At 41.9% G+C, this 18,962-nt stretch overlaps 1 protein-coding gene across 2 annotated transcripts in view; it reads right to left on the minus strand.

Moving 5' to 3' along the window:
• Window positions 1-18,962, minus strand: part of LOC109915386 (ephrin type-B receptor 1) — a 442,994-nt gene that overhangs the window by 31,991 nt on the left and 392,041 nt on the right. The window lies entirely within an intron of this gene.

Genomic DNA, 18,962 nt, shown 5'->3' on the forward strand with positions numbered 1-18,962 from the left:
TTTATTGAAATATATATGACTCTGAGGGGATTAGACAAGATGAATGCTGAAAGGATGTTTCACCTTGTGGGACAGGCTTGGACTAGGGGGCACAACTGAAGCACAAAAGACAGTGAAAGCAGAGTCTTTAAATATATATTTAAGGCAGTGATGGATAGATTTTTTTTACTAACAAGGGAGTCAAAGGTCAGAATGTGGAGTTGAAGCCTCAAAAAGGTCAGCCTGGAACAGTTTTGAAGGGCCAGATGGCCTACTCCTGCTCCTAATCTGTATGTTTAAATTCTGCGTCGGGGAACAATTGAAGGCAGCATCTCAGCTGTCCTCAAAGATGCTGGGTTGAAGAACGGCGATGAAATGCGACCATTGCTATTCTTAATCTTCAGTTTGCGCTCACCATTGTGTGGGTGTGAAGGAATGACCAAGGCTAAGCCTCAGACTATCTGGGCTCAGGTACTGACATTAACCACTTGGATGATATAATGGATGGCAGCACTATATCTCAGAGACCATCTTGCAGAGTGGAGCAGTGCTAGGATAGAGAACTTGGCTCTTGCATTGAGTAGCTGCGTTCATATTGAATGTAAGCTTGCCCTATAATTGGATATTAAAAAGGGAAAATAACACAACAGTGATGAAGTGCTGCAAGCTATCAGTGTGAAACTTCTAGCCCTGTGGGAAGGAGTTAGAAAAATGCTTAACATTTGTATAAATTAGTCCCTATTAACCTCCGCACCTCTATTTAAGTGGGAAAAGGAAAGTTCCTCATCACAGCACCAAGCTGCTAAATCTTATTGCTGGGTTGCCATGTGAGAAGATTCAGAAATGTACACATCAAGTACATCATTGAGTTGAGGCACATTTGTTCACACAGAGGCCTTCAGAGCTGCTTGTAACTCATTAAAGATTAGTGTACATGCTGAAGATGAGGTGGGGGAAGGGAACAAGTAAACAAGTAAAATCAACTATCTCGCTAAGTTAAGCATTGCCTTCATTTTAGAACTCATATCCTGGTATTCATTGGTGGGGATGATTCAAGTTCCTGGGCCTGTAGCTTGGGAAATCTCTCTTTACATCTTCCCATTCTCTTTATTTGTACACTTTTCCCTCTCTTTCCCCCTTCAAGATGTTCCTTAAATCCTGCTTCTTTGACTAAGTCTTTCGGCTACCTGTCATTATGTCTGCTTCAATGTCACATTTCGTATTGTGATGCTTCTGTGAAGAGATTCGGGACATTTTATTATGTTAAAGGAACTATGTAGCATCAAGATGCAAATGGGATGCTGCTTCAAAACTAAAACGAGCAGAGCAGGACTGGAGAACATTTTAATTTCACCTTGCAGCAAAATTAGAATAGAAACTAGAAACGATAATTCTAGAGTGTTTTATTGGGGTAGAATTTTTTTTTGTGTGATTGCGTCAAGCAGTTAATCATAGTTTGACAACTGCCATTTTATTTAACATTGATTTCTGTGCCAAATTAAAGGAGAGAGATTGAATTTCATCAGGGTCCAGTGCTTGAAACACTGAGCTATCTCTCTGCACCTCCCAAAAACCTGTGTTGACAGTTTTCAGGTATGTGAAGCATCTTCAACAGAAGACCCTACTGTCAGCCGGATGTTATGCCAGGTTCCCACTGTCATGGACATGACTCACCCATTGGAGGAGCGTCCAAATTTTGACACATTTAGAAGGTCAAGGCAGCAGATACATGGGAACACCACCAACTACAGCTTTCCTCCCAAGGTACTCACCATCCAGACTTGGAAATACACCACTGTTTCCTCACTTTTAAAATCCTGGAAACTCCTTTCTGGCATCACTGTGGGCTTCCCTGCACCTCAAGGACAGCAACAGTTTAAGACGGTAGCTCAGGAGTACCTTCTCAACAGACAATCCGCTCTTCAAAGATGGGAATCAATTGCGGGCCTTGCCAGTGATGCCCACATCCCACCATTGAAAGAAACTAAATAACTGCAGTTTAACTCTCAATACTGTTCCTTTCTTCCCTTAAGCTGTCTGAGCACCCCTCGGTTTGATGTGAGCTGGCTAATCAGTTCTGTTCTAGCTCTTTGAGCCTGTCTTTTCTAGGGTCATTCTGCTTCAGCTTTTCTCTATTGCTAAAGCCAAACTGTCTTTGTACTCTGGTTTGGACACAGACAGAAACAGCTTCTTAGGTTTCCTATCCTGAGTGGTAACGCGTAAGACTTATGAACATTTACAGCACAGAAGAAGGCCACTTGGCCCATCAATCTCCTTGTTGATAAACACCAATGGACATACCATTTGATTTATTATCAATAAGGACACCTCACCAAAGTATCATCTTAACTATCTGAGGTCAAGAGCCTCCTTCCATTAAATAAGTAGGAAAACACCCAGTTTTAACCTGGGTGACAAGGGAGGGGAATGTGGTATTTGGGGGTGTGTGGGGAGAGGAGTACAATGTGCTCTTACGGTCTAGTGGCCTGGGTGAGGGGTGGAAGTGTAGACTGTGGGTGGGATGGGACATCGGAGATATGCGCTGTGTGTATGGGGAAGTGCAATATGGGGGGGGGGGGGGTGGAGGAGTGTGGTGTGTGGAGGATATGTGGTTTGTGGTAGATGGGAATGCAGTGTTGGAGGAGAAAGGACAAATTGGGTGAATGGGAGAAGGAGAATGTAGTGTGTGTTGGAGTGCGATGTTGTTGCGAGGGAGCAGAATGCCTGGGGTATGCAGGGAACGAATGTGGTGTGTGAACATCTCATTCCAAGCTTCAGTGTAACATTTTAGTGCTGACTCTGCCGATGTAGGCCACAGACCCCAAACAGCAGGTATGGGAAAAACAAGTAACTGCATGGTTAAAATTGGAGCTAAACACAACTTCTTAAGTGACCTTTCTTTACTTAAACATTTAGAATCATACGGTTTCACAGCACAGAAAAAGACCCTTCAGACCAACTCGTCCTCGCCAACCAGATATCCTAAACTAATCTAGTCCCATTTGCCAGCATTTGGCCCATATCCTTCTAAACCCTTCCTATTCATGTACCCATTCAGATGTCTTTTAAATGTTGTAATTGTACCAGCCTCCACCACTTCCCCTGGCAGCTCATTCCATACACACACCACCCTCTGTGTGAAAAAGTTACCCCTTAGGTCCCTTTTAAATCTTTCCCCTCTCACCTTAAACCTATGGCCCTCCAGTTTTGGACTCCCTTACCCTGGGGAAAGACGTTGGCTATCAATGCCCCTCGTGATTTTATAAACCTCTGTAAAGTCAACTGTTGGCCTCTGATACTGCAAGGAAAACAGCTCCAGCCGATGCAGCCTTTCCCTAGAGCTGAAACCCCCCAACCCTGGCAACATCCTTTAAATCTTTCCTGAACCGTGTTAAGTTTAATAACATCTTTCCTAAAGCAGGGAGACCAGAATTGAATGCAGTATTCTAAAAGTGGCCTAAAATGGGAAACTATCAGAAATTCCCAATTTTGAGCAACACAATGTTAATGAAAGAAGAGATTACAGGCAATTAAACAGGGAAAGCTTCTCTCAAGACTTCAAGTGGACAAAACATTCCCTTTCATAGTTGATGGGGTATATAGTCCATATGTCCATGTTAGACTGTCAGGACATATCCCATCTAAAGATTTTCTACAAAAAGTACAAGAATTTAAATTGAGGGTAATGAAACCATCATTCCCCAACACAGTCACGCTCCCAATACACTGCCCATCAAGATCATCTGCGTCATTCATTGAGAGTTTAAGTGATTTCTTCAACTTTACTCTTTTATTTACTTCTGTAAGTTTCATCTTCTCTTTCTTCCCTTCAAGTCATTCACCTCAACATCTGTTCGGTGACAGTGTTACAATATCTCCGAACACAAATTGCTCAATTGTCACTACGCTCAGGAAACCCAGGAATCAACCGAATGAAAAGTATTGAGGGGTAAATTAATCAAGATAGCCCTGGAGATGCATTTGGGCCCAGAGCATAATGGAGGGGTCCTCCATGTTCCGCCCACATTTACCACTGATTGAGAGTAATTACAACACTGTAATCCGGTTGACATAAAGAATCACAGACTCCCTACAATGCGGAAAGAGGCTATTCGGCCCATTGAGTTTATACCAACCCTCCAAAGAGCAGTCTACCCAGACCCGTACCCTATAATCCCACATTTCCCATGGCTAATCTATCTAGCCTACACATCCTTAGACATAACAGACAACTTAGCACAGTCAATCCACCTAGCCTGCACATCTTTGGACTGTGGAAGGAAACCGGAGCACCCGGAGGAAACCCACGCAGACACAGGGAGAGTGTGCAAACTCTACACAGACAGTCGCTTGAGGTTGGAACTGAACCCAGGTCTCTGGCATTATGCTAACCACTGAGCTACCGTGCCACCATAAAGGTACATGTGGTTTGTGACATTCAGTTTTACTTCAAAAGGTTAAAACTGGATGCATCTCAAGTATATTTTTGATGGCCTTTCCCATCTATTGGCTCGTTTGCAACCTTAATCATTTGCCAGTATCGGTTTAGCAGATTCACTAGCAGATCGCTCCTGGCATTGCTCATAGTGAGCCGAAACTAAGCTAAAGAGTGAATGCAATTGTGGGATATAAAACCGCCAATACATGACAACAGCGAGCAGTTAATCTGGGCTGATAATGTTCCATTTCATGCTGGAAGCCATTCTGAGCAGTTACTGACTGGCACAATGCATCTAAGACATGAGACTCAGATGAGGGGGATTAATGTTCATACCTTCACTGCAGCAGATTCAGATCAGGAATAATCTGTCATGAATTATGGGTAAACACAAGGTCCCATGCAAATTAAAAGGCTTCAAGACTTCAAGAGTCTGCCTGCTGTTCCGCAACACGCTGGTTAATGGTTTCCATGAGGATCCTTTGTCCCCTTCAGTAATGTGAAACACTACAGGGAGAAAGAGTTTGGTAACACGAGTCTGTGCCTTCATGTCTGTGGTAATTAAACCCAGTGATGGCCAAGATCCTGAGTTGATTAGGTTGTGAAATATGTGGAGAAAGAACCTGCTGTCCAAAATCATTTCAAAAGGACAACGGTGTGTTCTTAATAATTAGCCTGATGGAAGGTGTGATTTGACAATGGAAATCTAAGACAAGAAAGGCTGCACTCTCAACATGTGCCACTGTGTTAGAAAGTAACTGTTGATTAATATTTCCTTCATCATGTTGTCAATCACACTTTTGAAACACAGAATGATATTGTGGCTTTTATAGTGTAACACGTGTTTTTGTGTCAGGTTGGAGTTAAAAATTAGCCTGTCAGGTTGAAAGGTATCTGAGTGATGCCAGCTGTGTCGAGGTAGACTGATACCAAGGACTCTAATCTAATATGGATGGCATATCCTTCACTACTTGTAATGCCAGCTGTATAGCTCAGTGATGGGGAATATTCAGCTGTGCCCCGTATGTGCTGTCAGACACTGCTTACGGGACTGCATCCTGATGACTGGCTTCTGAGTCTAACCACATTCCAGAATCGTCCACCATCTGGAACGCTAAGATGCAGGGATACAGAAATCAAAAGCAAGAAGTGTGTGATTTATGTTTGCACTGCAATGCAAGGAACAAAATGCAAATTCTTCATTTTGTAAAGTGTTCTGATGTCAAGAGGGCCGCCCATAAGTCACAAAGTTTAGAATGCCTTGAGAGGGCCAGTATTAACAATTATATAATGTGGTTCCGCCTTCACAGCAGAAAGAAGTTAATAACAACGCTTGAGAGTTAGAGCTTGTATAACTGAGGAATGTGTCAATAATTCTGACCACATGTCCTTTTAAGAATTGGTAACATATTTACAAAGTCTATGTGGACAGCATTCCTTTTTCAATGGAATGAATAATTGTAGGATAATGATTAAATTATTCTCTCCCATGTAAGGTAAATGTAAAGTTGCCATAGTCCAAGAGGACTGTAAGACTGCTCCTCCATCAGAGAGAGACACCTCACCTCAGGTAAGGAGTGAGACTGAGGAGGACAGCCCTTCATGTTAACCCCAGCTGGTGTGCAAATTGAACGCATGCTGTCAGCATCGCAAAACAGCCATCCAGCCAACTGAGCGAACTAACTCTCTTCTTCAACATAACTCTGCATATAGTTCATAAAAGGTACCTGTTTAGGAGTGTGACAGCAGACTCACCTCTTTCTGTATGACCTCAACACCACTCCACAACACAGTAATGCTGGCATTTCTGAGTCACTCAAAGCCAGTGTTCTCCTCAACATTTGAAATGCTTGTGAGTAGATGGCAAGAATGATTTTTTTTCCCCACACATAGGACACATGTGAATTACATAGATAAAGGAACAAGGAACAGAATCAAACATATTATCAAAAATAAACTTGAAGTTAACTGTGTGGTCTAGAGTGATCTAGACTGGGCAAAATGAAAGTGAAGGTGGAAGAATCTAATTGACAAAGTGAGTGTGATATTTACAAGCAGTCCCTGTCTATGGTCTGCCAAACAGAACTAAATTCCACTTTCCTTAAAAAATTCTAAATGAGAGTTAGATCCAAGCCCCTAACAAAACAGGATCTTACATTTTGTTTCATACAATGGACTCTCTGGAACCTCTTGTATTCATGGCTTCAGTGAATGGCAATGGGGCAAATCTTCATCCACTCTCCAAACAAGTAAATGTGCAGAATGAATCACAGAACCCACTCAAATTTCAACGGCAGTGAAATTCCCATTGGTTTGATAATGTATATGAAATGTTCTCCATTGGTTAATACATTGTAATGAAGGTGCATAGCTTAGGAAACCTGACTGGAAAGGAATATTGTTTATTGTTGAACATCAAAATAGAGGCACTACATGTGGCATAAATAGGCTAGTCCCAGCCTGGGACAGGAGGTTCTGCAGACCTATCCCTGGGTCCTCTTTTTTTTTCACCCAGAAGGCTTATCACATACAACTGAGCAATCTTCCCACTACCAAAATCACCGTGACCATATTTTTGTTTATTTTATCTTTAACCTACTGACCACCACCAGTTTTGTCTGCTTTATTTCAGCAGACCACACCTCTGCAGAGATGGAAGCCATAATCTAATGCTTTAAAAGTTTGGCCATGCTATGTACACCCTGTTCAGTGATGCCATTACACACCTCTGAAGCAGGTAGGATTTGAATCCAGGTCTCCTGGCACAGAAGTACTTTAGCACTGTCCCAGAAGATTGGGTCTGCTTTATAAATGGCTCATGTGATCAGTTCCAGATTGGCATGCCATTGCCTGATACTAAGGGAATTCATACTCAATGAGCTCCACAGGGAGATTAATTAATGATTCCTCATAGGACTTTAGAAGTTATCACAGAGGGTGAGAACATGGTCATTAGTTATAATCCACAAATGACCATAGATCCATCTCTCCATTAGAGAGAGATAATCTCTTAGTTATAATTGGAGGGATTTTACTACAAAAACACAGGCAAGGCACAGAGGCAGTTCTCCATAAATGATTAGAGTATGTTACAACCAACCCTCTGCCACCAAACCCCCTCCCCATTGGGCTTTGGGGTTCCCAGTTCAATGAAGTGATGGCCCCAGGCGCATTTCACTGTTGCCAGTGCCATTGCTATAATCAGGACCAAATTCCACTCTAGCCTATGTATGCCACAATAGTGCCGCTATTTTGATGTTCAACAATAAACAAAGTTCCTTTCCAGTCAGGTTTCCTAAGTTATACACCCTCATTACAATGTATTAACTATGGAGAACATTTCAAATCATCCTTGTTTCAGTCACCCTTAATATCAAGTCAGCTTAAATGTCAGGGTTCTGCTTGTTATTGGCTCACTGTGCATTTAATATTTGCCGTGTTCTTTCTTTTTCGCTGAAAGAATTATTTTTTGGACAACTGCTATCTCAGTTTTAATTTTGTTTAAAATGTTAATCAGATGATAGGTTAGGATGTTGAAACAGGCTGGATTCTGGGCCGTGATATTTGAGTCAAAGCATCAGTTCCTCTGATGTGAGGACTTATGAAATTAAAAAGGGCCCATAATTATCACATCTGTGAGCTTTACTGGTGATGCCTTATTTTTACTCATTGCTGAGGACGTGAGGCGGAATTCATGCAGTAAGCTCCTCCATCTCCTTGGTTTTGTCAGTCGTAGCACTTTCAGCTCTTTGCCTCTTGTCTCTTCTTGAGCATAAGATCTAGGCTGACACTCCACTGCAGTACTGTTGGAGTGCTGCACTGGTACAGGTACTAAATCTTGGGATGAGATATTAAAGTGAAGTTCTGTTTACCTTATGCATGAGTGGAAAAGATCCAATTCAATGGACAGGGGTATTCTCCCTGGTGTCCAGGCAAATAATTATGCCTTATTCAATATCATCTTTTCATTGCTGTCTGTGGGATCTTGCCGTGTTCAAATTGGCTGCTATGTTTCTTACATTGCAACAGTGACTATACTTCAAAAGTACTTTGGATGATCTTCATTGGAATGGAAAATTGAACAGTGCATAAAATAGATGATCATTGTAAATAGTCTATTTGCATTCCTGCTCAAGTAAAATTGTGCAGCAATCATTACCCTACAACGTCCTCCTGATCAGCATGGGGCCTCAGTTTTAAACTGCTCCTATCACCATGTTGCATGGTGAGACTAAACTCCAAACTGAATGAGATAGTAAGAACTGCCAATCCTGGAGTCAGAGATAACACAGTGTGGAGCTGGAGGAACTCAGCAGGCCAGGCAGCATCAGAGGAGCAGGAAAGCTGATGTTTCGGGTCGGGACCCTTCTTCAGAAATTATTTACCAAATTGAATGCGCTGCCACCAATACCTTCTTGGTATACATTTCTCCAGGGTCTGTGTGGTTGAGGACAGGTCTAACTCAAAGTGCCACTTGTCACAAAGAAGATGAGTTGCTTGCATCTCTGCAACTACTTACACGTTACTTAGGCAGGATATACATCATTATGATAATGGTTAGAAGGACATTGGGCCTGACTCCCTCAAGAATCTTAGTTACTCACCATCCAGTCCTCATGACATAATCAAAGTTATGTGGTGCTTATTAACCCTTTCAGACCATTTTATAAACACACTCAACTGACAGACGCAAATGGTTGTGTATCTGAGGTGCCATCTCATTGCAGAGGTTTGACTTTCACACTGCCAGCCAGTACAAAGTAATTAAAATCCCAATGACTGAACAGGATTAAAAAGGTGGCAAGGTTTATTGATGCCACTGGCTTGTAAATTTGAGAGAAATTTCACATTGTGTTGCTTGGCATTTGGAGGGTAAAGAGGCAGTGTGCAGCCTTTTGAAAAATATGAATGCCCAAGAATTTTTATCAGCTTCCAATATCCTCTTGTTTATTTCTGTCTATGTCAATTCATCTTTCTAAGAAGTAATTTAAATATTTGCTTTAGGCACTGTCAGGGGAATTAGCTGAACAGAATCACTGAATCAACCAGTGCCTGAGGAGCTGAATTAAAAGGCAATCCAAACACAATGCTGTAGCAGTCCAGATTAGCAACACTATTCCAAACGATGTTAATCCAGCTTGTTTACACCAGGGACCTCTATAACTCCATCAGCCTAGTCTCCCCAACAATGTTGTGCCAATTTGGACTATATAAGAAAAATCTCTACTTAATGCCATATCTTGTTGAGAAAATACAGCTCAAACTGTCTTGTCTTTGGGTCTGACAGAGCTGTCTATTCCTCAGTGTGTGTAGTGGGGACGGAGTGGGGGGAGGATATGAAGTGCTTATCCAGCCATTTAACTGCTGCAATTTTGGGTGACCTTTGTTTGTCTGATATCTCTAACCTCACTTAAAGAAGTATATCTGAATCTACACCTTTCCTGATATGAAATGTAAATTTTCCTGATTTAGATTTTCAAGGATTCTACAGACAAGTTGGTTACATCATTCAGGGAAGGCTGTCCAATTAGCAATAGATATTCGAACCTGGGTGAGTTTATTGTCCAAAAGCTAAAGTTACTGAACTGACAACAGACTATTCCCTGCACACTGTAAATTTAAGGTCAATTTTAATTGCTATTTTTACTTGTGCAGTTACTTTATCTTTCATCTTGTTTACCAGTTTTATCAAATAAGGAAGATATTATCAGGCTGATTGTCCGACCATTCACTTCAACTACATAAAGCACCCCACTACAGTGTGGGAGTAGGCCATTCGGCCCATCAAGTTAAACAAAACCTCCAAAGAGCATCCCACACAGACCCACTATGCTATCCCTGTAATCCTGCATTTCCCATGACTAATCCACCTAGCCTGCACCTCTCTGCACACTGTGGGCAATTTAGCATGGCCAATCCACTGAACCTGCACATCTTTGGACTGTGGGAGGAAACTGGAGTACCAGGAGGAAACCCACGCAGACACGGGGAGAACGTGCAAACTCCACACAGTTGCCCAAGGGTAGAATCTAACCCGGGTCCCAGGAGCTGTGAGGCAGCAGTGCTAACCACTGAGCCACTGTGCCATCCGTTCGAGGACTCAGAAAGATGTTTCACAAGTGCTCATCCTATTTTCTTAATCACAGAAATAGTGGAATATTACTGAGAACTGTTATCTTTCATTGCCTTTATGCTCTGAGTCAGATTCCACAATGAAATGATGTACCACAACTAGTTAAGCCTGTTGTTTTAAAACTTGCATCTGTTTAATTCTATTTGTGAATAAATTTCATTGTTGTTTGAACCTGAATTGAATAGTACATTGTCATGGCCTTTACCATCCGTCAGAGAGATCAGGAGTACACAATGTGCAATTCTATTGATGTTTCAAGGAGCATCTTCCAAGGAAAAGAGAATGGTACAGAGACAGGAGATTTGACAAGGGAATTCCAAAGCTTAAAATCAAGTACTGCAGGTATGGCTGCCAATGGTAGAATGACTGATTACCGTCCTGGAAAGTCAGCCAATGTTATGTGCTTTAATCCTGAAAATGGGCTTGAACCTACAATGGGGAGGCGATGGCCTAGTGGTATTATCGCTGGACTGTTAATCCAGAGACTCAGATAATGTTATGGGGACCAGAGTTTGGAAGGCAGATGGTTCAATTTAAATTCAATAAATATCTGGAATTAAGAATCTAATGATGACTGTGAATCCATTGTCGATTGTTGGGAAAAACCCATCTGGTTCACTAATGTCCTTTAGGGAAGAAGGCTGCCATCCTTACCTGGTCTGGCCTACATGTGACTCCAGACCCACAGCAATGTAGTTGACTCTTAACTGCCCTCTGGGCAATTAGGGATGGGCAATAAATGTTGGCCTAGCCAGTAACATCCACATCCTGTGAATGAATGAAGGAAAAAAAAATTTCTGACACACAGAGGACAATCACAGAGCCAAGGCTGTTACCTGAATGTCCATCCTTCTTTCTTTCATTTTTTTGTGTACAACCCAGAAAACTAGAACAGCCCTGGCACTGACAAGGTCCTTTAGTGGCAATTCTTCATGCAGATAAGAGCTGGCTTCTATCATAGAGTCATAGACTCATACAGCACGGAAACAGACCCTTTGGTTCAACTAGTCCATGCCAACCATGTTTGCCAAACTAAACTAGTCCCACTTTTTTGCATTTGGCCCATATTCCACCAAACCTTTTCTATTCATGTACCTGTCCACAATTTTTTTTAAATGTTGTAACCATATCTGCATCTATCACTTCCTCTGGCAGCTCATTCCACATATGAACCACTCTGTGTGAAAAAAGTGCCCCTCAGGTTCATTTCAAATCTTTCTCCTCTCATCTTAAAAATATACCTCCTAGTTTTGAAGTCCCCCACCTTGGGGAAAAGACCTTTGTTATTCACCTCATCTATGTCCCTCGTGATTTTATAAAACTCTGAAAGGTCACCCCCTCAACCTGCCAAGCTCCAGCGAAAAAAGTCCCAGCCTATTCAGCCTATCCCTATAACTCAAACCCTCCAGTCCTGGCAAACATCCTGGTAAATCTTTTCTGAATTCTCTGCAGTGTAATAATATCTTTCTTATAGCAGGGCAACCAGAATTGTACACAGTACTCCAAAGGTGGCCTCACTGATGTCCTGTACAATTGCAACATGACATCCCAAATCGTACACTCAAAAGGTCTGAGCAATGAAAGCAAGTGTGCTAAATGCCTTCTTAACTGGCCTGTCTACCTGTGATGCAACTAGATCCCTCTGTTCAACACCATCCAGGGCCATACCATGAACTGTATAAGTCCTGCCTTTGTTTGTTTTATCAAAGTCCAACATCATGGGCAGTTCTCCACTTGCTTCAAGGAATGTTATTATTTCCATTCTCAGAATCGGGACAGCGGATAAAACCAGAGTGCCAGCATCTCACAGAGCTCACAAACATTAGAGCTGAACACATTGCACTCATTAAAAATACAGACTCTGTAGAAAATAAATATACACAAAGTCCCTTTACATTCATTACTATGTAACAAATTTACAAGCGAATTCACAAAATACTCACTGGAATTTGCTTTAAGTAATCATTATACGGAGCTTGAAAGCAGAGTCTCCCAAATGACAAACAAATTGACATAGGCAGCTCTTTTGTGCAACATGAAAGCCAAATGGACTCACAGTTTAAGGGTGTTGTAGCTATGTGATGGCTCTTGCTGCAAGGGCAGTAAACCCTACTTAACTAAGCTTTAAAGTAGATTACTCTATGCGGTATATTAAAATTAGTTGCAGTAGATTCCCTGAAAGTTCGAGTGGGCCATTGAGTTTAACAAAGCAAGACTGGCCTGGCTTTAATGTATGGATCTGAACCATGAAAGATATTGAGGATATTGGGATCACGGTAACGGGTCTCGTTGTCCCTGTGCTAGGCATGGGATGGGGAGAAGGTTGCCCCAAAACAAGAATGACTAAAGAAACATTTGCCTTTATCACAAGGGTTGGAGTACGAAGGGGTGGAAGTGATCCACAACCATTGTTAGCTCTCATCTGTTGTGCTATATTAAAGTCTGGGCACTACACCTCAGGTCATTTATCTTGGTCTCGTAGGTTGATTAAAATGAGAACATTTGATGGGGGTGAAAAAAGGAAGGTTCGCATTTATATAATGTTTTACAGAAACACAAGATGTCTCAAAGTCCTTTACAGCCTATACAGTGCTGTTGTAATGCCAGAAATATAAAAAAATGCACACACTGAAGCTCCCACAAACAATATCAGCAACATGATAATGACCAGATAATCAGTTTCTGTGAAGTCACAGAAGAAACATAGAAAAACAGCCAATTCAACCCTTTGAGCCTGCTCCATCATTCATTACGATCATAACTGATCATCCAACTCAGTGCCTTGTTCCCACTTTCTCCCTATACCCTTTGATCCCTTTAGCCCTAACAACATTGATCTCTTTCTTGAAAATGTTCAATGTTTTGGCCTCATCTGTTTTCTGTGGCATAGAATCTCACAGATCAAGAGATAAACAGAAGTCAGAATACCAGGGCAAGGTTCTTTTCTCTTCAAAACAGCACCATGTGATCTTTCATCTCCACCTCAGCAGCAAGACAATGCATCAGTTTGACATCTTATTGAAATGATGATACTTGCAACTGCATAGCATTCTCCCATACTGCATTGGAGTTTCAACCTAGATTTTTGTGCTCAAGCCTTAGAGTGGGACTATGTAAGACTGTCGGCTTGTTGAAGCTCCTTGTGCCCCATCTCTAGTAGACAGAGAATTGTCATTACTGGTTTATTCATGGGCTTGGTAACTCAATGCTTGTTCTTAGCTTGTCTCTGCCCTTCGCTAACACTAACCAGAAAGGTACATTATCAAAGTTCATTTACACCATAATTAGGAAGGGAATTTGTTTGTTTTAATTCATTCAGGGTATATAGGCTTTGTTAGATTGGCAAAAATACATTGTCCATCCCTAGTGATGGTAAAGAATGAGTCCAATTCCCTGCAGGAACCTGGTCTGAATACAGCCCATGGTAAGGAAGTGGTGTTTTCCTCTCCTACATGCAGCGAAGAGTCTTTACAACAATGGCTCAAAGCAAGCACAGATTCAGAGTACAGTCCTGGCAATGATCCGGTGAGAAAGCCATTCATCATGCAAATGAGGTTAGAGACTCTAGTGGCAATCCTATAGCGACAGATTGATAAGGTGCTGTAGTGACAAATGGGGCCAAATGTCACTCTGAACCCAAACTGAACCAAACCTGACCAGGGCCTATTTGTTACTGACTCTTGGGTAAGAGATATAACAGCCTTCCCCAATTACCACTGCACTGGGCAAAGGTGACCTTAACACTGTTAGTTATCAACACGTACTGGACTATACAAATTGCCATACCTAATAATAACACTTCTGTCTAATGTAGCCTTAGAAATCCTGAAGAAGGGTTATACCTGAAACGTTGAGTCCTGAAAAAGGATTACACCTGAAATGTTGACTGCTCCTTTACTCCAGATGCTGCCTGGCTTGCTGTGCTCTTCCAGCCTCCTATTTGTTTCCCCAGTCTTAGAAGTAATTGCTTTACCATTCAGTACTTAAGTAATTGTTAAATGTGGTCAGCCCCTTCCATTTCAACTGAACAAAACAGGGAGAAGGAAAACTGTTGAACGGATGTGTTCTGCTCCCTCTCTGTTTCTCTTGCGGGCGACAATACTTAAATCACTGTCACTCGCTGACATTGGTATGCATCAAATCAGCAAAGCCAACCTCTCCTATTATATGAGGACTGACACCCAGACTCACTTGACTGCTCACTGTCATTTCTTCACACCAGACAGAGGTGTTCAGTTTATATCACTGTCTGACGCAATTGGTAAACACACCTAGTGTATGTGCATGTCTGTGTGGAGAGTCGAACGTGCCTGTGACAGTGTGTGTGTTATTTGTCTGGATCTTCCTTCAAAACAGATCAGTCCATTGATTGATCTGCCTTTGCACCAATCCTGTACAAATGGCAGTCCTGCCGTTTCTCCATCCGGAAGCCGAGCTGACTCTGAGGCATCCTGGTGGCATGCATTAAGCAAAGAAATTTTGAAGAGTTTGAATAAGTCATACTTTCAAATAAAAATCTGCTTCAGGACGTTGTGATTTCAACATCAGGTTTGAATGTGGAATGATGTAAGTATGGCAGCAGTAAAAATTTCTCTCTTACTCTACCTCCTTCACCTCTTTTAAGATACTCTTTAAAAGGCCTCTTTGATGAGTTAGATTTTTGTTAACATTTTTGTTATCTTATGAGTCTCAATGTGCTACACTATTTGTAACTCTCCAACTTCCTTTTAATATGTTAAATACACTAAATAATTGCAATGTGTTTTTAAAGAGTTTTTCTCCCTGCACTGAATACACAGGTGGATTATTCAATAACTCAGAATGGTTTACACCTGGATCCAGAACCACATAAAACTTAAAGACTAGGAAATGGATGCAAATTCGAATTCTTAGAGCAGTCACTCACAGTTTTTTTATCAATCAGTAAAGTTATTGAGAGATACTGAGGAAAGGCAAGTCAATAACTTGGGAGGTCACATCAGCAATGACCTAACTGAAAGCTGTAACTGACTTGATTGGTTGAATTATCCATGACTTTATCTTTTGACATCTTGCTGCATTATTGAGGTCGCAGAGTAACAAATTCATCCATTTTAGAGCTAACCTCTGTTGGAAATTTACTAAATTTCAGATGTGCAACAGCAAAAAAAAAACACACACAAGTCTGCATAAAGCAATGGTAGGATCTGAGCAGATCTGAGAGGTTTTAAAGTCTCGACTGAAAGACTGGTGAACATTTGTTGGTAACTATGGAGAAAATAACATTACCAGTCTGCGCACTTGTATGTGCCAAATCCACTGTAACTGGCTCCCAGCACTTCAACCTGTCTAAAATTCATCGGGCATGGGCATGACTGGCCAGGCTGGCATTTATTGTCCAATCCCTAATTCCAGTTAAGAATCAACCACATTGTTATGAGTTTAGAGTCATGTGAAGGCCAGCAGTTTTCTTCCCTGAATCACATTTAGTGAACGAGAGGGGCTTTACGACAATCAGCACTGGTTACACAGTCACCATTGGGCTAGCTTTTAGTTCTGGGCAATTTTTACAGAATTCAAATTTCACTGCCTACCATGGTGGTATTCAAAGACATGTCACCAGAATGTTAGCCTGGGGTTCTGAATTCCTAGTCCAGCAGCATTACCAATACGCTAGCACTTTCCCTGTTCTCTGTTCCTGAGCTTGGATACTGCAGAGCTGCCAGAATAAAAGCTGGGGAGGTTATCGCCCATCCCCATCAATTGCTTAGACACAACAAAAAAAACAGGATTGTAAAGCACCGATGAACAAATGAGGCATGATGTTTTTTAGCATGAGAGGTGTTTTCAGGAGTAATGATGTGGTTAGCATTGCATATTGGCTGCACATTAATAAAATGATCCTGCTTCTTGAAGAAAAGAAATATACCTCTCCTTTCACAATATATCCTTCATCTAAAATTTCTCAATATATCCTTCATTTTGTTTCCCCATCATGTACTTATCTAGCTTCTACTTAACAACTATGTTAATGTCTAGCTTCCACATCTATGCTGCCCGTTTCAGCTTTTCTGTGTAGTTGCAACCTCTACATTCTACTTTTTGGCTTTTTTTTGTTTATTCATGGGGAGCAGGATTTGTTGGCCAGGTCAACTTTTACCACTCATTCCTGGCTTCCCTTGTGAAGGTGGCAACGAACCACCACCTTGAACTGGTTCAGTCCATGGTGGAGATGTATAAAATGAGGGGATTAGCCATGGAAAATGCAGGGTTACAGGGACAGGGTAGGGGGTGGATCTGGGTGAGATGCTTTTTAGAGAGTCGGTGTGGACTCGATGGGCCAAATGGCCTGCTTCCACACTGTAGGGGTTCTATGACTCTACGAATAAGGGACATAGACAGGGTGGATAGGAAGGGATGGTGGATGGATCAATAACTGGAGGCATTATTTCAAGGTAAGGGGCAGAAGGCTTGGACGGGAAAAATTCTCTCACCCAGAGGCCAGTGGGATGTTGGAACTCACTGCCTGTAAGGGAGATGGAGGCAGAAACCCTCAACATTTAAGAAGTACTTAGATGGTCACTGATGATTCCAAGGCTGGTAAATAGGATTTGAATAGTTAGATGGTTGTTTTTGACTGATACAGTTTTGATGGGCTTTCTGTGCTGTAGACCTCTATAACTCCGTACGGTGTTCGGAAGGGAGCTCTAGAATTTTGACAGGACACAGTCTTGCCCACAAGACTGCAGAGCCCCCAAATTAAATGAATCACCATTGTAATGTTTCTGTTTCACTCAGCCCAATGGCAGAGCTTCGAAGAGCATCTTAAATTGAGGAAGATGAATAGTAATAGACACCTTAGAAAAACATTGAAATACATTATTTCGAATTATCTCGGATATTGAAAATGTACACTAACAAAACCCACTGTCTTGGACAGCTTTTCAAAGTCATTTTCACCCACAATTGGGGATTAAAAAATAATTATTTCTTGTGATAAACCTATTTCATATTGATGAAACTGCACCAGATTACTTAAACATATCACAGATTGTTTTTTATTTATTCACAGGATGAGTGCTTCACTGGCTTGACAGCATTTATTGCCCATCCCTAATTGCCCAGAGGGCAGTTATGAGTCAACCACATTGCTGTGGGTCTGGAGTCACATGTGGGCCAGACCAGGTCAGGATGGCAGTTTCCTTCTCTAAAGGACATTAGTGAAGCAGATGGGTTTTTCCTGACAATGGGCAACAGATTCATGGTCACCATTGGACTCTTAATTCCAGATATTTATTGAATTTAAATTCTACCATCTGCCATGGCGGGATTCGAACCCAGGTCCCCAGAACGTTACCTGGGTCTCTGGATTAACAGTCCAGCAATGATACCACTCTGCCAGTACTTCCTTTCCAGCAAAACCCAAAGGTAATTATATTTTCAAAAATGCCACTTGATTGTGGAGGTTCATGGCAGATTTTACAGATGTTGATATCCAAATGAGTTTCAGCAAAGAGTCAGCAAATAAAAATTGAAAATATAAGTGATTGAGGTCTAATCAGAAACATTACCCTGTAATGAATAATTTGGGAAATTATCTTTAATAATAAAAGGGGCTGGCTGAAAACACAATGGAAAGCCAGAACACATTAGACAAAAGCAAGATCCCTTGCGTAAACTGCCTGGATTTGGACAATGTCAGCACCTCAGGGAGATTATTAGACTTCTGTGCATAAGAACTTCAAGATATCAGTATAGTACAAAAGTTTCGGCGGCAGCGAGTGGGGGAGGTTAATGATGCATTTTTGTGACACCTTTCATGACTTCAGGGCATCCCAAAGCACTTTAAAGTCATGGGTGGCACAGCAGTTAACACTGTTACCTCATAGCAACAGGGACTGGGTTCAGTCCACCTTTGGGTAACTGTCTGTGTGGAGCTTGCATGTTCTGACCAGATCATAGAATCCCTACAGTGTGAAAACAGGCCCCTCGGCCCAACAAGTCCACACCAGCCCATCCCTGAACACTACAGGCAAGTTAGCATGGCCAATCCACCTAGCCTGCACATCTTTAGACTGTGGGAGGAAACCAGAGCACCCAGAGAGGACCACGCAGACACAGGGAGAATGTGCAAACTCCACACAGACAGGCGAAGGTGGAATTGAACCCAGGTCCCTGGCGCTGTGAGGCAGTAGTGCTAACCATTGAGCCACTGTGCTGTCATCTCCATGTCTGTGTGGGTTTCCTCCCATAGTCCAAAGCCTATGCAGGCTAGATGGGCTGGCCATGCTAAGTTGCCCATTGTGTCCAGTGTTAGGTGGGAAATGCCAAGATTGGGTGGGATGCTCTTTGGAGGGTCAGTGTGGGCTCAATGGGCCAAATGGCCTGCTTCCACACTGCAGGGTTTCTATGATTCTATGAAGTGTAGTTGTC

The sequence above is a fragment of the Rhincodon typus genome, chromosome 13 (assembly GCF_021869965.1).
Source record: "Rhincodon typus isolate 14 chromosome 13, sRhiTyp1.1, whole genome shotgun sequence".
Lineage (NCBI taxonomy): Eukaryota > Metazoa > Chordata > Chondrichthyes > Orectolobiformes > Rhincodontidae > Rhincodon > Rhincodon typus.